The sequence below is a fragment of the Zonotrichia leucophrys genome, chromosome 2 (genome assembly GCF_028769735.1).
Source record: "Zonotrichia leucophrys gambelii isolate GWCS_2022_RI chromosome 2, RI_Zleu_2.0, whole genome shotgun sequence".
Taxonomy (NCBI): Eukaryota; Metazoa; Chordata; class Aves; order Passeriformes; family Passerellidae; genus Zonotrichia; species Zonotrichia leucophrys.
In genome coordinates, this window is record NC_088171.1 from 84,239,269 (window position 1) to 84,263,509 (window position 24,241).

The 24,241-nt window shown below is 39.6% G+C and overlaps 1 protein-coding gene across 5 annotated transcripts in view; it reads right to left on the minus strand.

Moving 5' to 3' along the window:
* COBL (cordon-bleu WH2 repeat protein) overlaps positions 1-24,241 on the minus strand; it is a 160,006-nt gene that overhangs the window by 118,038 nt on the left and 17,727 nt on the right. The gene's annotated exons all lie outside the window — the stretch shown is intronic.

A 24,241-nucleotide genomic window follows, 5' to 3' on the forward strand; every position in this document is an offset into this window, starting at 1 on the left:
TTAGCCATAATCTCAGACTGTTTTAAAAAGTTCCTTTAATGCAAGTAATTTTTTTCTTCATCATTAACTTTTTCAGTGGAGTTGCACTTTTATTTTTACCTCCTCTCTAAAAATACGCTAATTTTTTAATGATGCACTCACTCCTACTGTTTGCTTTCCATGCCCCAGGGGATGAATCAGTTCCATAATTAGGATATGATATAATCGTTTTTCTGTCAAGTACGAAGCATACTCCTATGAAGTGAGAAACAGAAATGCTGGGTCCAGTCCAGACCTGACTCAAGAAAGAGTTGTATTTACGTACATGAATGTTTCCTCCAAGTCAGAATGGCAGCAGTGGAAGGAGGGTGAGGTTTCATTCAGCTATATTTGGGTCCCACAGTATTACTCTACTTGAAACATTGTCTCTTCCTCTGCTCTAAGTTAGCAGTATTAAATCTGGCTCATCGTACTTCATAGGGAAGCACCATGAAAAGGTCAGCTGTGAATTATATCACTTCTTACCATGCAACACCAACACTACAGCTCTTTGAAAAGCACCCTGAAAGGAACTCATTCTTCAGTAGCAGCCTATGCACCATGTGTGATATACAGAAAAGCTGCATCAGCTTGCACCAAGCAAGCAGCGTACTTTACAGATATAAATCCACCACAGACTTGAAGTTTACTTCTTTGGCAAGCTGCCAGACAGATAAGCAACATATGTGTGCTGTTAAACTTCTGAATAGCTGGCCTCATACCAAACACATGTCTAAGAGGATTAACTCCGATGATTAATACTCCAGTGACCTCTTCTGACTAGATTTACGCTTAGTTTAAGTCAGATTTTAGTGTAACAGATGGAAAAAGCAGTAAAATATTTACTCAGAAATTATTGTGGAGGCCTACTCCCTGCATTTTCTTAATCTGCCTGTTTTTAGGGTGCAGGAAGAGATTATGATTCTTCACATGATTTTCACCCTGCAAACAACATGAAGTGAGGTCCAGAAAGGAAAAGTACAGAAAAAGCACTCTAATTCTTAAAAGCCGGAAAAGCTTACTGGCCAAATCAGCCAAGGGCAAAACTGTGAATAGGGGGGAAAAAAAATTAAAAAACTGAACTGAAATACCAAATCAAACTGCTCTTTAATAAGAGATAACCTCTATTCTCACAGATAAAAAGGCTAAACAGAGTTTGGATTATCAGTGTAAGCTCCTGGCAGAAGAAAAAAGTAACAGCTTTATCACATTAACAAAAATACCCAAACCAAACCAGCCAACCAAAAAAAAAACCCGCAAGTGTTCAGAGGTAGTCCAAAACCTCCATATTTTGTAATCAGTATTTGCATTTGACCAACAATCTTTGTGACATGTCTCAACTTGCAAAAATTCTTTACATTTCCTTGAAAATGCTCATTTCAGTGAGACCTCAACAAGGCAGTGGTAAATCAGCAGTGATGAAGATACTGCCCTTCCTTCCCTGTGGGCATAACAAATAGCATTTTCCACAGATATGCAGGGAGAGGTACTGCCTTATTTGCTAGTATAGAGAAATTTCTCTTTCATCAGAAATTTTCTTGAACATTCATTCCATTTTTATCCTATATACACTGAGTGAGGCATGAAGTCATCATCACTAACTTGCAGCTCCTATGCTCCTCCCCTTTGAGGTGATAAGTTCAGAGCATTGACAAGTAATTAACTAGCTTGACTCTCCATGAACCAAACTCTTAATTTATTTGCCTATTGAAGAAAAAAAAAAATTGGATCCATCTTCTCCTCAGGTTCTTTTATGTTTAGCTGCAGTTGTTATTTGTAAGCAGGTGGTGAGACATGGGAATTGTGCATACATCCAGACTCACGGCAAAACAGCCTTACAATCATGCAGTTTAAGAACTTCACATCGATTTAAAAATCATGTAATTCTTGCCCTCCATATTATCAACTACATCAACAAAAGTAACTGTAGAATTTAGCTTGTTTCTTAAAACAAGCTTTTATTTTTTTGTTCTTGCAGCTTGTTCTATAATGCAGGAGCTAATTCCAACACATTGCATCTGACAAAATACCAAAGAGGGTAGAAAGAAAAGAAGCAGGCAAGTGTTCTGAGCCTGGCAGAACTAGTTGCAATTATGAGTTACCGCATAAATTCCAGATCTCACAGTGAAAAAAGGTAGAAGAAATAAAGCAATGGTAATAAAATAATCATGAAAATGAAATTAGCTGAAGCTGTAGACACTTGAAACTTCAGAGAAAAAGTGAAGAAGGACTGAGTTTTGAAGCTAGTGAAGGAGCTGGAAGTAAACTGGGACTACGCTACACAAGGCGTCTGTTCCCTGGCGATAACATAAACCTGCCTGAGGTTTTCTATGGGAACAGACAAACAAGGTCAGACATCTTAATGAGAGTGTGATTTTCATCTTTTTAATATATTTTAAAAAACTTTTTAAGTACTCCTCAGCCAATTCTGCAGTTACAGACCTTGTATGAAACCACTTGAGGCTGGGGATGAGAGGGGGGCAGTGTGTGCAGTGTGTCAGCAAATCAGGCATCACACCAACAAAAGCATCAGCCATACACTGACCAGCGGTGCTCACTTCAACTCCATACAACATCCAACAATGCGTATTCTTTTTGGCATTATGCAGACAGAGCCTTTTAGATACTACAATCCTCCTTTTCTTTTGTGCAGAAAGGACAGGGCAGGTCTGTTTCCTTCAGGGACATCAGAGAAAGGAAAAGGGAAAACACTCCCACTGCAGCCTCTCTAACCTAGCAACAGTTCAGGTGACCTCATACGAACTTTTCCGCAATAGTGATTTACATATTCTCACTGAGACTGCTTGAAATTCCTGATTTTCAACATTTTCCAAATGACAGATCTCAAACTATTTCAGTGGAAGCAGATCCCTCTGCAGTTCACATTTATGGAGTGATATGTCACACAGATTTGCATTTTCTAGCCAACTTTCTGAAACATCTCTGTTGTAGAATGTAGCTACATGAATCAGAGACTGAAATCCACAGATCTAGCTCTACCTTGGATCTGACATGAGCAGCTGCTTTTTCTGACATGCTCCAGCAACTGCAGTCAGAAGCTGCCTAAAAGCCTGTTAATACTATTGAATGTGAGTGAAAAAAAGAATTAATCTTTCTTTGTCAGAGCAACAATGGTTATAGAGGACAATACAAAAGCACTCCATAATAAAAGCCTTATTGTTACCCCACTAAAATAATGTACAAAGAAAGTGAGTGATTTAAAAGCCTGTTTTAAGCAAGGGAGGAAAGGGTACTTTCCATGCTATAACCACAACATACTATAAAAAAGTTGCATACCAATCTTCAGTGTGAGACAAATTCAACCTAAATTTAGTTCAACAGCCATCTTCTCTCCACAAACATCTTTCACTGCACTCACTACTGAGATACCTGTTAAGACTCTGTACCTGCTCCTCATCTGCAGGAGAAGTTACAAGTGGGAACACTTCAGATCTGGTTTAACTCATGGTTACCTGACTTACATCCTTCCATCCAGTCCTTGAGACTGAGACAGTCAACAGACAGAAAACAAGCAGCTGATTCTAACACACAAATGTACAATGGCTTTTACTGAGGCTTGAACTATTTATTCTCACTTAACTGTAAATAGGAAAAAATGCATATAGACATGAAATAGCTAGGCAGAATATATAAATCACCCACCAGCACTGTTCTCAGTAAAAGCACCAGGTTTCTCAAGATGGAAAAGGAAAAACAAGGAAACTGACCTGTTACAGTTGCAGCTACCACTGACTAATAAGATCAGTGTTTCTGTAGTTCAGCACAAAAGAAACAAAAGAGAAATGAAACGAAGTTTCATCAGATTATGAACTTCAAGACAAGGTAACACAAGCCCTTTGGACCTATAATTTATTAATATATAACTACCAAGCAACAGGATGGAACCTGGACTTTACAATCCCATCCGAGAAAAACGTGATCTCTCTTTTGAGCAGCAGTGGTCCTTCCACGCCCAGGGAAAAGCTATGCAGAGACTGCCTTTCTTCAGGCAAGGTCTAACACACACACACACAAAACCAAAAAAACTGAAAGTGAAACAGTAAAATGCTACCCATTTCCACCATTCTCAATAAATAATCTTCTCTACCCTGTAAAACAAAGGCAACTTAACAGGTACAGAACAGACTTAATTCCATGCATGTCAGCAGGACTTTGGCAAGTACTCCATAATTCACCAGTTTGTAGAATCTGGTCCTTTCTATGCAGTGTCTCTCTCTGACCATTAATTTTAAACAAGCAAGAACAAAAAAAAAAAAAGCACAAAAACACACATACATACACACACTGCAGGAAAAAATGAAGAATATAAAAAAAAGAGGAGAGAAAAGACCTAACCAAGAAACCTTAAAAATCCCACCCAACAAAAAAAAATCCAATCAAAAACAAAACAAAAACTCAACCATCCCTTATCATAGCAGAACTACGGGAAATTAATTTTTTATGTAATGGCCAACTAGCACAATGTGGTCAAGTCAATTTGCAGTCTGGTCAAAATGCTCAAACAGGTGCAAAGGCTTTTTTCTGTGACAGTTATGTACACTCCATCTCTTACTTAGGAGAAACAAACCAACATGTGAGCGCTCAGTGATGAGAAAATACAGGCACAGCATCTCTTGGATGATGTGTTCCTGGAAAACCAGGAAACATAGGAATAAACATTCTTGATTTTCAGGTGATTGGACTCCTACAGTCTTTTGAGGGGAAATCTGTGTACATAGGCAAGAAAAAAAATGCAGATGAGTATGTTCACTTGCTCCCTTTCCCTGGGCAACTTGCACAGAAAGTCAGAAGCCCAGCCCTTAGGCACACGCCTCATACTCCAAACCACCAAGACACAGCAGGGTAGAAGTCACTCATGTTCAGTGATCTAGCTTGTGAACGAGCTAACTTTCAGAAAACACTTCCTTTTCATTCTTTGCTAGTTGCTTATGGCAAAGCAAAGAAAACCCAGATCACTGGCTAGGAAAGGGACAACCACTTTATAAGAATAAACAGCATCTAAGTTTCCTCTTTGTAAGTAAAATCCTTTCAGCTTCTGATGCAGAAGCTCAGCAAAATTTTAACAGACACTACAAAATATAAAGGAAATACAAACAGATCAGCAGCAAGATCAATTCACCTCAACAATTCTGAAAATGGAAACCAAAAGTCAAATAAATCTCAGAGAGATTAAGAAGAGACACCAGGAGCATGATAATGTCCATAACTACTAAAGAGGCACAAATTTATCCACATGGCCTTACAGCATAAACTAGAACTCCATTCCACTTTGCCATCTATAACACCTAAATTAACCAGTTAAATTAAAAAAAAAAACCAAAAAAAAAAAACCAAAAAAACCCCAAAGAACATTCTCAAGTTTACTTTGTCTGTCACAGGCTAAATATACCAATTCATTACAATTACGTGCAACACAGGTAATGTAAACCTTTAAATGTCTCATACAAGTTACAGGTCTAAAACACATTACTATTGTAGTAACTTGTTTCCAATATTATTTTACAATATTTTGGTAAAATTAATAGTATTACACAAATTTCACACTTTCTAAAGAGCTGAAATCTTCAGCAGATACTAAGATGGAATGAACTAGATTACTAGTGGATATGGCTCAGGCAACAATGGGGGTTCTCTACCTAATTTTTTTTAATAAGTTGCTGCTGTTTTTTTAGCAGTTTTTACTCTGAATTTCATGGCTACTATAGTATATAATTATTTTATGCTTTTCTCTTTTCAAACATTTATTGTAATTTCATATGACTTGTAAAAGATCATTCCATTTTTAAGGCAGGATCACACTGACAGACACAATGAAAATTATTTCCTTGCAGGCATGATAAAGTCACCCAAAATAGACAAGAAAAAATAATTTGTTTCTGGCAAAGAAATGAAAGTCATTTAATTATATTTTTGATCTTCCATTTGATTCTACTGATGAGAAACCCTACAGCTTTATGTATTTTAAAAATAAAGTTTCTATGCCAGAAGAAAAGAAAAGGAAATAAAGAACAGAAGCTAATAGAATGAGCACATCTGTAGAAGAGGAAGCAGGTATGGAAGTATACAATCATGGTTGCCCAAGGGTGAAGCTAAAAAAAAATAAACAGAAGTCAAGGTGAGATGATACAGTTTAATGGAAGTAGTTCCTAATATCATCTCTCTATTTTTAAATTTTTCACCAACTTAACCAATCAATCATTTAAAAGTGTTGAGATGCAGTTTCCTGGTCCTGGATGTGCCAGTGAATAACTGTTATAAAATTTGCTACCAGAGGCATCTCCCCATAAATGACCCATTTCATGAGAGGCTGAAATGTCACAACACACAGCAGAGACCTGGCTACTCTGGTCCTTGTGAAACATTGCATAGCTCCAAAGAAAAGAAAACAGGCTTCTGCCCAGCCACGACTCAGACTCCTGCACTGACAAAAAATAGCTGGACTACTGAGGGCTCACCTTCTGACAGGGAGGCTAAATGATTTGTTAGCCTGTGGCTGGTAACCTCAAATAATTGTGTTTTTATACATCACCCACAATTTTCATTGAGAATCATAGTGTACTATCTTCCAACAAAAGCCTAATTCTTATTGCAGTCACTAAGGCATTCCCTCAAGATCTGGTACAGAGCAGCTGACATACCCATTTCAGGACAGAGTCATTTTTAGGGCCAGAAGAAGCCAGAAGCACTCTAACCTGATCTCCTGTATGCATGGACCATGCAGTGCTCCCCACTGCTACCTCAGAAAGCCCTCTCTGTGTGAAAGCAGGGATGGACCTGTACATGGGTGGGCTTTAACTGATCAAGGAATGACACTGGAACCTACCAATGCTTTTACACTCAGCAACCACAGCCACACCAGGGAGCCTAACAGATCTACCTGTATCAGTTCCCAAAACAATGTAGAAGGCAAGCCCTAAAGAAAATCTTTTAAAAAGCAGCCAAATCCCCAGATTTGGGTACGTGCCCTCTGCAGTTAATGAAAACACTGCCTGAATAAGCACTGTATAATAAGTCTGTATCACTAATGGCTGTATCATAGGACTTTTGAGATACCACCCACACATTCAGTGTGTGGCAAAGACCACACTACAAGTTGGTGCCATGCTGTACAACTCCACTGGGTTGCACATCAGTAAATAGGAATGAAATGGGAGAGCAGTTAATGTTATTTAATTATTTACCTAATCTGCTAAATCACATGCTGAAGAAAAACAGAAGTCTCTGGTGGTTAAAGGCAAGAAAGCACAGGTAAGTTCTATTTTGGAAAGGTAAAATTCTGCAATCTAAAATACAGTGATATTGCATCTCTCAGTCAGAGATACACAAATAGTTTTAACTCTTTAGCTTGGGAGATGTGATCCAAACAAAATGCCACTAACAACTCATTCTAGAGGATCGGTAAGAAGCTTCACCTTCAAAAAAATGTGGTCTGGAAAAGCACATTTGGAAAATACCAGTCTAGGAAGGGATGGTGAAGCCTTGCTCTTTTCACAACTGCATTTGACAGAAGAGAAGCTACAGATGAACCAAAACATGAATACAGGCAATAAACATTTAGGCTTTAGGACTCAAACATGTTTAACCTTCACCACCTCAGCTAAAACTCTCTGCCAGTTTCACACTGACCAAAATCTTAACTGTCTTTCAGAGAAAACAGTAATGCAGTAGTGCAATGCATTCAGTGACCAGTATCCCTACCAGTATTTTTGACGTTTTCCTTCATTATGCACAAACTCACAATGTTTTTTCCCCATTTATCAAGTATTGATCTATTAGTCTCATTCCATTCCAAGGAACAATAAGACTAAAATAAAGAAGACACTTAAGGAAAACATCACATTGCTTGTGCTCAGCTGAAATATCATCCAGTTCCTTCATCTGTGACTAAATCAGGCTGTTTTGCATGGTATGCTTCAGTGGGAAAAGAGAACTCTATTTTTATGTTATTGATACGTAAGCATAATGGCATTGGTTACTTAAAAAACCAAACAAAACTAACAAAATGCCAAAGCCATCCATGCTAACATCCTAAATGCACTTAAGAGAGAAAACCAGATTACTGATGCTTATACTACAAAATGCCCAAGCCCTGTTACCAGGGCACTCTGTTCTGTTCTCTGCTCTCTCAAAACATCACTCAGCTGTTAAAGACACTCTGTTAATGCAGATAGCAGGCTACAACCATGCAGACAAGCCACCTGCACACTAAATTCTCTGCAGAGGGCAAATACTATGGCTGAAGTGTGAAAAACGTAACTTTACAATCTCTGGCAAGACAACTAATGAGATTTGCCAGCTTTATTCATGATATTATAGTCAGGTTCATGTTGCCAAACCTGCTCACCAGTGGAAAACACTGTCATGAGACAAAGCAAGAGTATTTCCAAGCAGGCTGGAAGCACTGCTGGCCTTCTGCATGTTGTGGGCAAATGGGCATCCTTCAGATGCACTCACTCTGCTACCTGTCAGCTGTGGTTTTGTGAGGATGCCACAACTCCATGACAAGCTCTCTAGGTCTGGAAAGGTACTTTCTAATAGGCTTTATTAACACACAATGGTCTTTATCATGTTTATTAACAGTGAATCATGTCAGCAATGAGCAGATGATTTGTTTCTAAAGGGGTCAAAAGGTTAAGGTATGGTTTCTCAAGCCTGAGGCTACCTCAGAAACACTTGTACTGCATGTTATCCCTGAAGTGATAGGTGCTGTTCAGATTTCAGGGTGGTTGTCCTTTTTTAATCTCTTATCAACAATCAGCTTCAATAAAAGTTTATTGCTTAGCAACACTGATTTATAAACTCTCCTGTAGTGACTTGTACTGTCAACTAACATGTAAATTCAAGGTGCATTTGCGCGGTATTGTTGAGCAAAGGTATCCCAGATTGCATTCTATTTTTGTACCCACAGACTTTTAACCTCACTACCACTTACTGAGAATCACTCTCTAGAGGCCTGAAGACCATAGGTTAAGTGCTCCTTGCAGTAAAGTTCTTGCCTTATTCCCACAGAAGATGGATTAGTTTTGAAAGAATCAAGGAAAAGCAATATACATGGTTAATGAAATTGTGATGTGATTTACTGTGCTGGCTAATTCCTAAGTTTTATAAAATGCTTGGAAGCCAGTGAGCAGTTCAGTGAAAACCACTAACTGATTATTACAGAATATTATTCATATTAATACCTTTGTCAACTAGAAACAGCCTTAAAAGAGTGTCCATCTGAGGTGCAGGTGGGGAAAAATTGTTTAGCATGATTACCTATTTAATTAGGTACATGTGTGCTGAACACTAATACCTGTTACTGTGAGCTGACAGATCACAATTCCTCATCCAGTGACAATGCTCTAGGAATACACCACTGAAGCTCATTTCATCTGTTCACCCTGACACAAACAGGTCCTACAAAACCAGGCAGGCAATGGTCATTAAGGGAGAATTTTCAGAATTACACCTATGTTATTCCACCTACCTCCACTCAACTGTCTGCAAATGGTGACAAGATCACAGATACTTCGGAAAATCTTGATGTACCAAAGAAAAGTACACAGACAAAAAGTTAAAGGCTCTAACCAGAGTAAAGAGGCATCCTGGCCCAGTTCCAAAGCCCCCATCAGACCCAAAAGGCTTCTCAAAACATTAGAAACGTGTACTTCTAGGTAGGAATTAAATTAATAATTAGCAACTACCCCAATGTCTTTACAGGCTGCTAGAAGGTATCTCTGCTTCTGAAACCTGGTAAGATTCTTCGGCTACAAGGATCCGGGCAGGAGAGACAAAACACAGCAGGCTGGACTACAAAAGCTATTTATTTTCCAGCTGCACTGCATTCTCCTAAAAGGGGAAGCGCCTCTGTGCTTCCTCTCAAGTTCACTTGCTCTTGGAGAAGCATTAGTGATCTTATCATTGCTGACCTTACATCAAATTTCCTAGGGCAGAGAAGAGAAAGCTGTGTCCAAGTCCAGTGCCCACTGTTCCCCATACTTTCAAAAGTCCACATCTGCTGACATACTGGAAGATAAACAAGAAGGCAACTTACTTTGGATTTCCTGATCTAGAAGACAAAATGCATGAATCTACTCCATTTTTTTTTTCATCTAGTCATCCTGTAAATTCTAACTGTAGAAAACTACATGACAAACAAGAATCCAGCACCTGAACTACAGGGATGATAAGCTTCTCTTTGGAGCTAGAAAAAAATCCCCTAAAAGATGTAACAATGCATTTTTTTGTGAGATGTAGTTTACATTCACTCTCAGAGAAAAAGAATCAGAGGTGCCAGGACATTCCTTACGCTCCCTAATCATCTTAATTAGCATTTATAATTCAGTCTTAATACATACTCTATCACACAGCAAGGAATCACATGCACTAGTATATTAAATGAAGGTTAATGAGGCAAAAATGTAGTGTCAATGAGATAAAGAAATATCCAACTTTGACACAACAGTCTAAACTATTGTCAGACCTTTTACTTCTCAGATGACACACGGGCTTTTATGAGGAAATCTCACAGCTTCAGCGGACTTTCTGTGTATTTTTCTGGTGCTGATTTGCTTAATTAAATTCCTTATTAGAACCACAAGTATTTTGCTTTCATTTTCTATGATATTCTCTTCTTTTGAAATGACACAGGAATGAAGTACTTCTTGGTTTAAACTAAAACTCAAGTATTTTGGTTTACTAAAAGCAAATCATAAAATTAAGTAAGAAACCCCACTTCAACTCTAGTACGAAGGTGGGAGACCTACACTAATATAGAAACCAGAAAGTCTGACCAAAAAGAATACTGCAGAATTTAGCACATAAATACACTTACAACACCAAACAGGAGGACTCTGAAGTGGGATCCTGATTTATCAAGTAAGAAAAGAAGTGCTTTAATGATTTTCATATGCCAGCAAACCCCATTTTTAGCTTGTTTCCATTTAAAATTCTGTTTAATGTATCCTGTAGGCATACACGTTACTTAAGGGATTTTAAATCTCTCAAAACCAAAAATTACATAGGCCTCATGCAGTGCAAACTAGAGCACATTATGAAGAAAATCTTGATAAATCAGGCATGCCAACACACCCAGACAGTATTAAATGAGAGAGGAAGGAGCCAAACACCCTCCCTCTTTATCACACACATTCAAAGCAGGGATGATAATTGTGTGCATTTTACTGATGTACGGCACTGGCTCAGGACACAGGAAACAGGCAGGAGTCAGGACCATTATGGACTTTACAGAGTAAAACCAAGACTTTCCTGTCAGCAGCCTGAAATCCAGAGGAATGGTGTTACATGTTATCCATGAGAAAATATCACTAAGAAACTGAAGGCATCTGCTGCTGGGGAGCTTTAAATGCTGCTCAAGAGATAACTGAATGCAAACATGCTTGAGGCCACCCTGTAACTACTGATGGGGCATCACAGCAGTGATTGCAAGATTTTGTAGACATGTCTGAGCCAGCTGCACACTCAGCAGAGCCTACAACACCCACACAGGAAGAAACAGGTATATTAGATTATCTTATAACATGAACTGCCACAGTTATACTAGAAGTGGCAAGAGGCACAAGTACTTCAAATGCAAGCAACAAAAAATGGTGATTTAGAGATGGACTTTAACCAAGAGACTTCTATGTCCTTGTCAAAAACAAAGAAACAGCAGCATTAATGACATCCAATTTCCTCCAGGTTCCTTGTCTTGTCTGAACTGCTTTTCATATCAAAAAGTGAAACAAGTCTCACAAGCTCTTTTCAGTGCTGGAGCACTTAATGACTGTCTTCAGCTCTGGACCTTATCCTGCAGCTGTCACCCTGCTGGTTACAAGTGATAAGGTCCAGAGCTAAAGGTGGTTACAAGTCACCAACTTTCCAGACACTTATGAAAAGCTAGTACATTAGCTTTTCTTTCTCTCTTGTCAATTAAACCAAACTAACCAGTGAAAAACCAATTATTTCTTAAAAAATACAGGTAAAGAGCATCATGAAATAAACTTCATCTTATATTTAGCACTGCATGGCCACACAAGCTGTTGGCAGACTCTGCTGAAATAAGGGTGTCTGTCCCATCTGAAAGCCCTTACCTGGCAACAATGAATGAAAGCACAAGTTGGGAAGTGTTTGACTACAGAGTTTCCTCCTCACAACTGATGAAAACCAGAACAAAGATATCCTGGACTCAGTTAAGACAGTAGGACTTTTGCCACTGATGTTGCAGAAAGCCAAGTTTTCATTCTGGCAGAAGCTCAGCAGAGCTCAGTTTCACCTCTGTGCTGACAGCCCCACTTGCTGGCTCCCCCAGTGAAAATGCAACTTCCACCAAGTACCAGGAGAATGTGGAGCATCAGCAGCACGGCACTTAGAGAAGCCTGGGGAAGTGGAGAGCAACTGCATGGTACTGCCCTGGGCATCCAACCAGCTGTCTTAATCTATGCAAAGGCATAGTTCTATTAGATGCTCTTACTACATCTTACAGAAAACCAGAAGAACACAATTAAGGTGTTAAAAAAAAAAAAAAGGGGAGAGAGGAAAAGAAAATCAACTGAAAAAAGCAAACAAAACTATCTTCATGTGTTACCACCCTGACTTTTTACCATTTCCGATTCTAAAATGAGTCAGAGAGGTCAAGGAAATCTGAGGACACCAGATAAAGTCAGACCTGCCACACCACAATTTCTCTGGTCACCTCCTCTGAAATAGGAAGGCCAGTGGCATAGTGATAATTGGTGAAATTACCAGCATAGAGAGAGCACTCCCTGAGCCAGCGCCTAACAGTTGCTCACTTGACACATGTTGGCACTCTGCTTCCCAAGGAGAGATGAGAACCCTCAACTGCTAGCAAGCAGATCTAGCATCCCCTCTCTTGCTTATTTGACTTCCCAGACAGGAAAATCCTGAATGCAGCTTAGAGAGCCATGTTCCTCCAAATAAACCTCTTCTGAGCCCAACATAAACTGCAAAGCAACAAGCAAAGCAACAAGGCAGGAGAAACCCAGATTTACATCTACCAAAACAAAAGTGAAGAGGCTTTTTCCCCTTGTGTTCTAATTCTAGCCCTGAAGAAACAACAGTGGTGCAATCCAAGTTATTCCTGCAAGCTCAACTGACCCCTGTACTTCAGGACAAATGCTGCTGAACTAGCATGGGCTGCTCACAACAGTGTGGGAAGGAAGGGTGCACTCTCCTGCCAGGAACACAAAAGCATTTCCACAGCCACAGCTGCTGCACATCATAATGGACAAAAGCACAGGCCTGCTTCATACCTTCACGGGACACACAGCATGCAAAGGCTGTTCTTCCCTTACCCAAATGAATATCATGCATATATATCTGATGTAGAAAGAATGCTATCAGGCTATATGCCATCATTTCTGCTTCTGAGTCAGTAAGGTATGAAAAGTAGGACTAAACAATATACAAATTATATTCACTGTTTAGATTCAGCTGCTTCTGCACAGCATTGCTTTATCTTCTATCAACTTCCTCTACAACAATATGAATAAAGAAATTATTATGGACATCTACTAACACAGGCACAAGCAGATCCTGTTGATCATTCCTTGTTGCTCTACAAAAGGATGCCACCAAACGCTGACTTCAAAGCAAGTACATTTCCAACTCAGATAGTAGTTGCCCCAGGCCTCCTAGCAAGCTAAATTCAATCTCACAGAATCTGGAAACAGATAAGCCAGTAGAAGATGAATGTGTTTTGGAAACTGCTTGACCAAACATTTTTTTTTTTCCCCACCCTGAGTAGAGGGTGACAAAATTATATGACAGAAATATTACCATGCAATAATGGAAGACATGAGTAACAATTGTGAATCATCACTACTCATGTTCAGAGTCAGAGAAACAGACATGGATGCATTCATGCACCCAGACATGTAGGCATTTGTGCATCATTGTCTTAAGCAGCATCAGGGGAAGTTCAGGCTACACATTAGAAACAAATTCTTCACAGGAAGAGAAGCCCATTCCAATGACTGGGCATTAGAATGTGCTGCCCAGGGAGGTGGTGGAGTCACCATCCCTGGAGGTGTTCAAAAAAAGACTGGATGTGGCACTCAGTGCCATGGTTTAGTTGATAAGGTGGTGTCAGGCCTTAGGTTGGACTTGATGATCTCTAAGGTCTTTTCCAGCCTAGCTCATTCTGTGATTCTGATGGTATCATTTGTTGGCTACAATGTAAATATCACATCCTCACAAGAGGATGCACTAGATTTGACAGAGCAGTTGATCTGTTATGTCCAGAAGCACAGTAACAGAGAACACTGAAGGTTTTGCCTGGCATGCAAGAGTCAAAAATCATGTTCACTGATATCAAAAATCACATATCCTTTGTGCTTATTATGAAGCAGCAAATGAATGCCCAGAAGCAGATGCCTCCTGACATATGCTTGACATCAGCAGCAAAAAGTCCACCTGGAGTGAATCAAACACTTCCATGTAGGCAAGCTATGCACACAGGCATTAGCCAAAGTACTACTTGCACGCAGCCCCATTTCCCTGTTAATATCTAAAGACTTATTAATGCATCAACCTTATTCAAAGTATCCTGACCATGCTGGTGTTAAAAGCAAGCTATGCTTTATCACACGTCCTTGACCACAGGATTAGGTCCAGAAAGACAGGGTAGGAAGAGTGAGAATTTCATTTCAGCACTGCTTTTTTCTCAAAGCAAATAATGACTTAAAAATTTAATCTTTGACTGAATGAATACCTGGCATGTTGATAATCTTGGCAAATGACAACTAAATTGAACATATACGAATGGTGTCACATAACAAGGTTAACCGTTTATTTTTAAACTTGGAAGAGTCTGGACAATTGAAAATATCTGGGTTGGGCTTATGAATTCCACACACCCTTTTTTTTGTGCAATCAGTCTGCATAGCTGGTAGAAGTAGGTGGCATGAAATGATGAAAAGAAATCTGAAGATTCAGAAGAAATTTAAAACATAAACAAACAACAAAAAAAAAAAAGCCAAAGGAAAAAAGGAAAAACTTCCTATACTAGGGATATTAGTGAGAAAATAGAATGCAGAATAATATTGCTTTTCATTTCTGCTGCAGAGTAGTATGGAACGGCCTTAGGACAGAGAAAAAACACTTTAAATATGATATTAATATTGAAGAATTAGTGGTAGCATGAATAGAAAAAACACATAATAAAAATTAAATAGCCTAACCCTAACCTCACTCAGCAGTTTCTCCCTTGAATCAGCAAACTTAAGTCCACAAATAATTGCTGTCAAGTAGACAAGCAATGTGGTTTGTTGCATTTCATTACGTGTATATACAAAAGCAAATTTCTGTCAATCCCTAAACGTCTTCGTTGTTGAAAGAAGAAACAAGTGATATTAAAAGAAGTTTTATTCTGACTTCATTGGTGTTAACAAGCAACTTTTACAAGTAATTATTTCTATCACTTTGCAGTCTCTTCTTCAGGTAGTCTGAAGAAAAGCCACAGACATACAGAGCCCAAATACAGCTATGTACACCTCCAAGTATTTTCCTAGACAGTCCCTTGATATAAACTGGCGAAGGAGGGAGGGAGATGAGGCAAGAGAAATACTATTTAAAGGACAGGTATACAGGTTTGCAGCACATCTAACAAAAAAGGTTGAACCCAGCTGGCAGCTGCCAGTTGGGCACATGCCTCCCAGCGCCCAACTGGCAGCTGCCAGCTGGGTTCATCCTGATCCTGTACAGGGGCTCAGTCCTACCCTGCTGTGGAACCAACTGGAAAAGCTGTGTCACTCCTCACTGGGGCTGCCCCACCACCCTGCCAGTGATGCACAGTACAGTTAAAAATCAACAACACCAGCAGAAGTGGAGATGCTGAGAAGAAACGTAACTTCACATTTGATTTCCCACTTCAGGGACACTGCCTGGGAATCCACAGCTGAGGCACAAGGAAGGTTCCATTCATTCCTCTCCTGCAGGCAGATCTCTCTACAACCCAGACAGATCCCTCCACCTCTTCAAGCTCATTCAGCTTGTCCTTCTCTGGAAACATGCATACTACAGCAAAATGCTCAGACACCATGAAAGAGGAGAAGTGTCCTGATAACATGCCCAGTGATCTGAGCTGTCCGAGGCCCAAAAGTGACTTAAGCATCAGGCTGAGTGCAAGAAGCTTTGTGTGAGAAAAGACAGCCTCTACAGAAGAACACCAACTAACAAGATGTGGAAGCCAACACTGGCAGATCTCACTAAAATCCAGGTCCATGCCAGACCCAGAAAGGCTACGCAGTAAAAACAAAGCAAAACTCTCAGGCCAATACACCTCTCCCTACCCTGAGCCACGCAGGTCACCTTCACCCCATGGCAAACACAGAATGTACCTTGTGAAACTACCCAAGAAAACTATGAAGGCCAATGAGGAGCTTCACCTGCAGCACAGAGATGGCAGAATTCCTTGTCGTAAGGACAGCAACACGGGATCACGTGCTGCCTCAGGTTTTGGCAAGACGGCTTCAGTCTTACCTTTGTCCTGCAGCTTTGGCTGGCAGCACACCAGAAGAAACTTCAATCACACTTTGGAAGTCTACCATTTAAACAAGCTAGACCTCTTCTTTAATTAAAATGAACTCACAAAAATTCCATGAAATACAAAGATAAAATAAAACACAAAAGCACCCAGTAAAATCAAATATTTAAAGAAATAAACAGCAGTTTCTTAAATCCAGCTCTGGAAATGCTCCTTCAATGTCAAGTGCAGAAGCAAAGCTACCGCAGCTTCCTCTTACAGTATCACTACACAGGGATGCAGAAGCACATATGGATGGTGGCAGACAAGCTCTGTACTCTCTGAAACACAAAACCCCATCCCTGCATTTTTACTTCAGGTTTTCAATCGCCTTGTTACTCAATACATGCCAGTAAGGCCAAGAATTGCAATCATTAAAATACTAACTTTTCACACAGATTACATTAGCAGCAACAGTCTTAAAAACAAAGAGACAAATTAGCCAAAATCTAATAGTCCTAGTAAATGTAGAATTTTCAAAAACATAACACTTTTGAAAAAAAGCAACTCATGTCATAGAGATACTTGTCACTGTTAGTAAGCAATCTGAACTATTGCAGACTTTTTTCTGCTCACACCTTGACACCCTTTTTTGAGAACTACAGTGGTGTGAACACAACTTTGATTCAAGAACTTCCTGGTCATTTGCTGTGGCTACCTGTTGGTAAAATGGGTGTGTGAAATAAATTATAAAAATAGCTAATAATAATTATAATAATTAATTGTAATAAATTATAATAAATGAGCATGTAAAATGGGCGTGTAAAATAAGAAATATGGATCTATTTAAATTATTCACATGTAGAAACATAAAATGGTTTAGAGTTGGAAGGGGAAGACTTAAAGATAGTCTTCATGTCTTCTGTCATGACTACAGAAAAAAGAAAAGATGAAGCAGACTTAAAATGAGACAGGATAGATTAAAATTAAAGATTCATTGTTAGGGCAGTCAGGCATTAGAATAGGTTGCCCAGGGAGGTGGTGGAGTCCCTGTCCCTGCAGGTGTTCAAGAGGTGTCTGGATCTGGGTAATGTGGTTTAGGGGTTACAGTGATAGGACTGGGTGGACAGCTGGATTGACTGAGCTTGAAGGTCTCTTCCAAACCTGATAATTCTAGGATTCTTCCAATGCTCCTGCTATGGGCAAGGACACCTTCTACTAAACCATTTTGGTCAGAGCTCCATCCAACCTTGCCTTGAACACTGTCTGGAATGGGGCATTCAGGCAACCCATTCCAGTGCCTCACCACCCTCACAGCACAGATTTTTCCTTATATCCAATCTAAACCTACTCTTTTTCAGTTTGAATCTACTCCTCCTTGCACTATGACTACATGACCTGGTAAAAAGTCCCTCTCCAGATCTCCTCTAAACCCTCTTTAGGTACTGAAGGCGCTATAAGGTCTCCCTGGAACCATCTCTTCCCTAGGCTGAACAACCCCAACTCGTCTCTGCCCGGTCTTCACAGGGGAGGAGCTCCACCTCTCTTTAATGCTCAGTTTACACCACCGCATCTGCTTTCGAATCTTTAAAACCTGCTATGTTTCTTTTGGGAGGGGAAAAAAAGCAGAGCGGGAGGGAAAAAAAAGTCCTTTTCACATCGATACCAAACGTTTGTTCGCTGATGCCGGTATTTTTAAGGAACGAACAAGGTCGGGTGTCTGCCCGCAGCGCTCAGCGAGGGAGCAGAGCGGGGCAGAGAGGCCCAGGCGCCGCCCGGGGGAGCTCTGCTGCCCGCGGCTGCCGGAGCCTTCTTCCTCCTCCTCCTCCTCCTCCTCCTCCTCCTCCTCCTCCTCCTTTCCCTCAACCTGAGCCCAGCCCGGCCGCAGTGCCCGCGCCCCGCGCTGTCCCGGCGGGTCAGAGGGGACGCTCCGACTACCTTTTAAATAGCGCTTTCAAACACTATTTTTAGCTCTTGCTTTCTTATTGTTCACGGTGGAAAACAAATACAGGAGCCAAAAGAGAAATCCCCTTTCCTCTGGCAAAACTGCGCTAATTACGCCATCATTAGAGAATGAATTTAATCGAATCACAAAAGGCGTCTGGGCTAACCCTGGGCCTGGGGGAACAACTGTCTGGCTGATTTTGTCACAATCCTTAGAGAAATAAAACTGATAAATGTTTAATTCCCTTGGAGTGCGAATAAGCACTGTCCATTACATTAAAGGGATAACCCTTCCTTAACCAATGAAATAACCTGCTTCCAAGATGTCTTTAACATACATATCCTATTACCGAAGTTTATTTCTGAGCAACGTCTGTTTGGCAAACTATCAGTAAAACTGAGAACTTTTATATTTTTCTATTAAAAAACACACAAAATTTATGAAAGAAAACATGGACAAGGCATGGAGATTTTAAACTCTTTCCACTTACCATTACACCAAAAGTGTCCATTATTTAAAAATGTATGCAAATATTTACTTATAGTGTTTTATTTTAACTTAGAAAATGGAAAGAAGTAGATGATTTCTCATGATCATTTACTGATTTTACAGTAATTCCATGAAACAACAGCAGTAATGTTAATCCTATAAAATCTGGCCTGGGACAGAATAGTAGCACATTAATTGCAACTTCAGGGTGGAAGGCATCAGGAGAAATAGAACGAATGTGAAAGCCATATTTGTACAAACTGAGAAAAAGAGAAAAAAAATTAACTTGCTGAAACAAAGAAAATAAAAATGAAAGAAAGAAATAAACAAAAGGAGAAGGACATGGCCTGCCAGTTTGATCCTATCTTGGCAACTGTTGGCAAGAAGGTATGCTAAAAATTGGAGTACTACAAAGCTAAAACACTGATAAAAAGATGAAAAAGCCTAAATCCAGTAGGGAAACAAGAAAGAGGATATACGCCCCTTCTTCTGAAAAAGGTCATTTTTTTACACTATTCATTGCTACTGAACCACTACTATGTGTCATAATAAGGAGAAAAATTTTACATTTTCAGCAAAATTCATGACTGTTAATTACATGTAAGGAAGTTGTTTAGAAATTGAGAAGAGGAGGGAGCAAATGTCTACTCTCTCCAAACAGCAACAGCAGGGCTACCAGAAGAATTAGATGTATGAACTACTAGATTTGCTGCTTTGTGCACACAGGGGGATTCAGAGCTGGGGTTTTCTGTACCTAAACTACAGGTATATCCATTAGTTAATACTCAGAAATCTGTCATTCTGCAACTCAGCCCTCAGTTTAAAACAACTCACTAATGTTTTTAATTACTTTTTAAGACTGCCAGTAACATTCTACCCAGACTTATCCAAAGGCTGTCTAAAGGGCCATGCTTTCCAGCTGAAAAGGGTCTGCAGGGAAATTTAGTACTGCCAGATACCCAGTGTATCTGTTCTTTTTTTCAGTAATCTGTTGAAAGCTAATCTTCATTGAAAGCTAATCTTCAGTATCACAAGTGAGGCATTGTCTGTGACAGAAAAAAAAAAAAAGACCACTGTCTCTACTCCTGTTGCATATGCTATAAATATTCTACAGTATCCCATTTTGGAGCAAGAAAGAAAAGTGGAAGCAGGTTTTTTACAGTCACTATAGAGAGACTATGCATCATGTTGCAGAAAATAAAAAACTGATGGAATAAAACCAGATGCCTTAGGCGTATTCAACTTCCTGACAGAAAAATGCTTTCTATTACATCAGTCATTCTACAGCTTGATCCAGAGAGCTTGATCCCAAAGCAGTGGCTGTTTTCCTCACATCCGTTTTTCCTCACATCAGTTGAATTAAGCTGCCATTTTGAGTGATTTCACACAAACCCCTCCCTAGGTAGATCACATGGTGTACCATATCTATCTGAAAATAAAAATACTTTTGTAGGATAAATGTCATAAATGTACAACTTCATATCGATTGCTTTAGAAAAGATTTTTTTTTTGTCACATCAATTTACTCATCTCTGTTTAATTCTTGACTAGATATCCTGAACTCCTTTTCTGTTCTAGATGAGCAGAACATCCTGGCATTGCCAGTGGTTGACCTGAAGTCAATCAGTATCATATTCCATGATTTCTCACAATCTCTTTATCTGATGCCAACTACTATGACAAAAAACTAAGTGAATACTCAAGTTTGAATATGAGATTCAAAGAAGGGGAAAAAAGCATGCACATTAACACTTTCTGCACTCAGGAATATCCTAAAACAAACTACTCTTTCCTATTCTATTGCTATATCTTGCATTTAAGAAACCTTAGACATTGCACTATCAGAGGGGCTGAAATACTGACTAATGTAAGGGGTCTGACATCTGTCCAGCATGAGACAATGTTCTTGAAAACTCAAGAACCTTGTTGGCATGTTGCAGTATTCATTAAAAATAAAAGGCAGTAATTGCTTTTTCATACTAACAGCTGCTGGATTGTGAATTCACCAAGAAAACACATAGCAAGTAAAGCAAATGTCAGTACCTAAGGACACCATATGCTAAAAGGAGGATTTCCAGATCATAAAGAGGTAATGAATGGGCTATTGCTGAGACCCAAAAAGGAATCCCACTGAAGTATGTTTTTAATATATATTATATCATTATACATTTACTACAGAATAGACACTGATATTCTGATATTGAAAGCTAAGGACAAAGTAACCTTCCTCCTATTAGTCTGATTTAATCCTTGGAAATGAGCTCCACATTCCATCCCATTATCAGTTTGGTCTCAAGACTAAATAGAGAAAACTGCCACTTTAGAAATGCTCCGAAGTTTGTCTTTCTGTATAAAGTTTATGGTCCCCAGCTGCCACAATCCCAAAGATAATCTGTACTTTGGTATTTCATGACAAAAATTTGGCATTAAGGACAGTCAACTCAATATCATATATTACTAAATACAAAGAACATATACTTGTTTTTTTGAAGTGAAAACAGTTCATATGTTTAAAAGACTAAAGAAAAGGTATTTATGTTGCCTCATAAAAAGATTCAAAAAATAAAATCCCTAGCTTTTCATAGCAGTGTCACCAAGAGACACTGGGCAAAAATTACCACTCTGTTTCGTTATAGCGTATGGCCTCTAGTGCAAGCTATCCATCTCCTTTCACGTCCCATCAAATCAAAACTGTCAAGTGAAACCACCTGTAAAATCTCTGCTTTTAACTATCCTTTCCAGTCAGAGGATCAAATCAAAATTCCACATACTTCGAGGATCTAAGATGTTCAAGGCACATGTGTTGTTACAAGCAGCAGCCTGCTTTTGAACCCCTCCCTTCATGCCTTCACCACTTTATTTCAACACAAACCTGCAAGTCAGCATCTTTACCCACCTATCTGCCACAAAAACTGGCACAAAAAGCAGTAGGAATCTGAAAGCTGAAAATCACAACTGAACTGTGAGGGAAAAAGTAGAAAGATTTCCTTCTCATGTTACCTTGGGTGTATCACTACAGGTTTCTTCAAATATAAAATCCAGACATGTGTGCCACCTTTATTTTCTAAAACAACCTATATGAAGTTGTATATTTATGATACTCACTCTGTAATAGCATTTTCATTTTCAGATAGATATGACACACCATGTGATCTGCCTGGGGAGGGTTTTGTGTAAAATCACTCCAAACAGCAGTTTAATTCAAACTGCTAAGTGTCTCGCCTCCTTCATTTATCCTCCCAGGGCAATGAGGGAGAAACAATTTCCGTAGAGGGACCAGAGCTCTGTTTTGCTTTTCTTGATCTTGGATTTATATTTACAGCTGATCATCAGCAAGTTCTGGTAACTAAATTACAACAGCTCCTCTGTATGCACTCAGCAAGGATATGAAAAGAAAATGCCCCCACTGCTACCATCCCCCATCCCCAGAAAAAAAAAAAAAAAAGAAAAAAAGAAAGCAAAAAAGGAAAAAGGAATTCTCTCTCAGAGCCAAACCTCAGCTTACACAACATGAATCAATGCATCTCTTTTGGTCAGGGGTTTCATGGGATCCCAATGCCACAGAAATGCACAGGATTTGCCTTGCCTATGCCCTGTTTCTTTTAAACTCACTCACGCCCTCCCCTCTGAAGTGGGTTTATAAGAAGGAACACCTGTGTTATCTTTGAAACGCTTTGGCCAAGAATAATCCAGCACATAGAATGAGGCTCTTTTTACACCTGCCTGCTCAGCACAGACACACGTGTGGCCTGGCTGAGTGGTCAGAGCCAGCAGCAATGTGCCTTCCTATAGGGCAGCCGAGTCAAAGCAGAGGCTTGGCAGGGCGCAGCCTGACAGACACAGCTCGGCACGAGCAGGACAGGGCCTTGAGAGGTAGGTGTAGGCAGCAGGAGAAGCACAGTGGAAAAGGCAGACTTGACAGGGTATGAAATGCATTGACAGGAACAGGCAAGGAGGAGAAAGGCTGCATGGCACCTGACCTGTGTGAAAACGTGCAGTGGAACGCTGTTAAGGAGGAGCTCTCTGCAGGGCCTTCCTTACGGATTGAAGGCTTACAACACCTTTAACAAGCATTTCTTTATATCCCTCCTCCTCAGCAAGGCTCTTTGTCCTATGCCATGAAAACCCAAACAGATCTCAAACTCAGAGACAACATAAGCCTTCCAGGTTTTTACTTCAGTCTTCAATATCTCCATTCATCTAGGTTAAAAAAACAAAAGGATTTTGTCTGAATGCTTAAGCCGTATTTCCCAACAGCTGGATCTGTTGGAAAAATCCACTGTCAATGTCAAAAAACATCAATTTGCTCATCTGTTACCAATGACTACTGTGTGGTCAGGGTCCAGGACAACACTATAATGAAAGGAATACATAAACCAAAAGACATGCAGTGAGAAACTGTTTCTCCTTTTTTTGTAGCAGGGCTGGACTGGACTGCATTTTGCTTGGTATTATTGTATATTAATTTAGTGTTGCAGTCACAGAACTGTGTGACTGCATCACCCATGTCCTATTCACAGCCAGCAAGAGGCAACACAGACACAGGAGGGTATTCTCTGTAGAGCACCTGACTTCACACACTTGGGACACCTGCAGTTACACCTTCATTTGCAGAATTTATCTGTCACAGGGACATGAACTAACTGCACTTCCGAGTCTAGTAATTCTGATCTGCAAGGAAGTTTTATAAATATATGTTAGGCCATACACTAAGGGAAGATAATTCTCACTGCAAATCCAACACAAATGTTTTACTGAAAAAAATAAAAAAAAGAAGATTTTTATATATAAACTTTGGATGTACAAATAAAGTTTTTCAAGGGACTCCTCTAACTTGTACCTGAGGTATTTTAGGTTCAGCAGCAGCAAAGAAACTAGAATAAGGATATAGGAGGCATCAAACCACACACGTGCAATGATTTCTGGGCTACCTCTCTCCCAGAAGATGCTGCACTGAAGCATCCAGGTCTTTACACAGAAATCCAAAGAGATACTTTACTTCAGTCAGCCACTTCAGAGATGGAGTCTGTTTTAACACAGTTTCAAAGGACATAAAATTGGACAGAATATGCATACACCTAAGTAAACAATTTAATCCCAAATGCTGTTTAAGGTCATGCCCACATGATCTTAAAAAGGTTTGTTCTGCAGACTCCTTAAATGACCTCACTGGCTCTTGTACACAACGCCAGCTCAGGTTTGGAGACCAAAACCTCAGACAGGTTATCCCTTCCAGACTAGCTCCTACAATCCCCAGATATTAAGTTATCATAAATTATAAATATTTTCTCTGTTTTAATCAG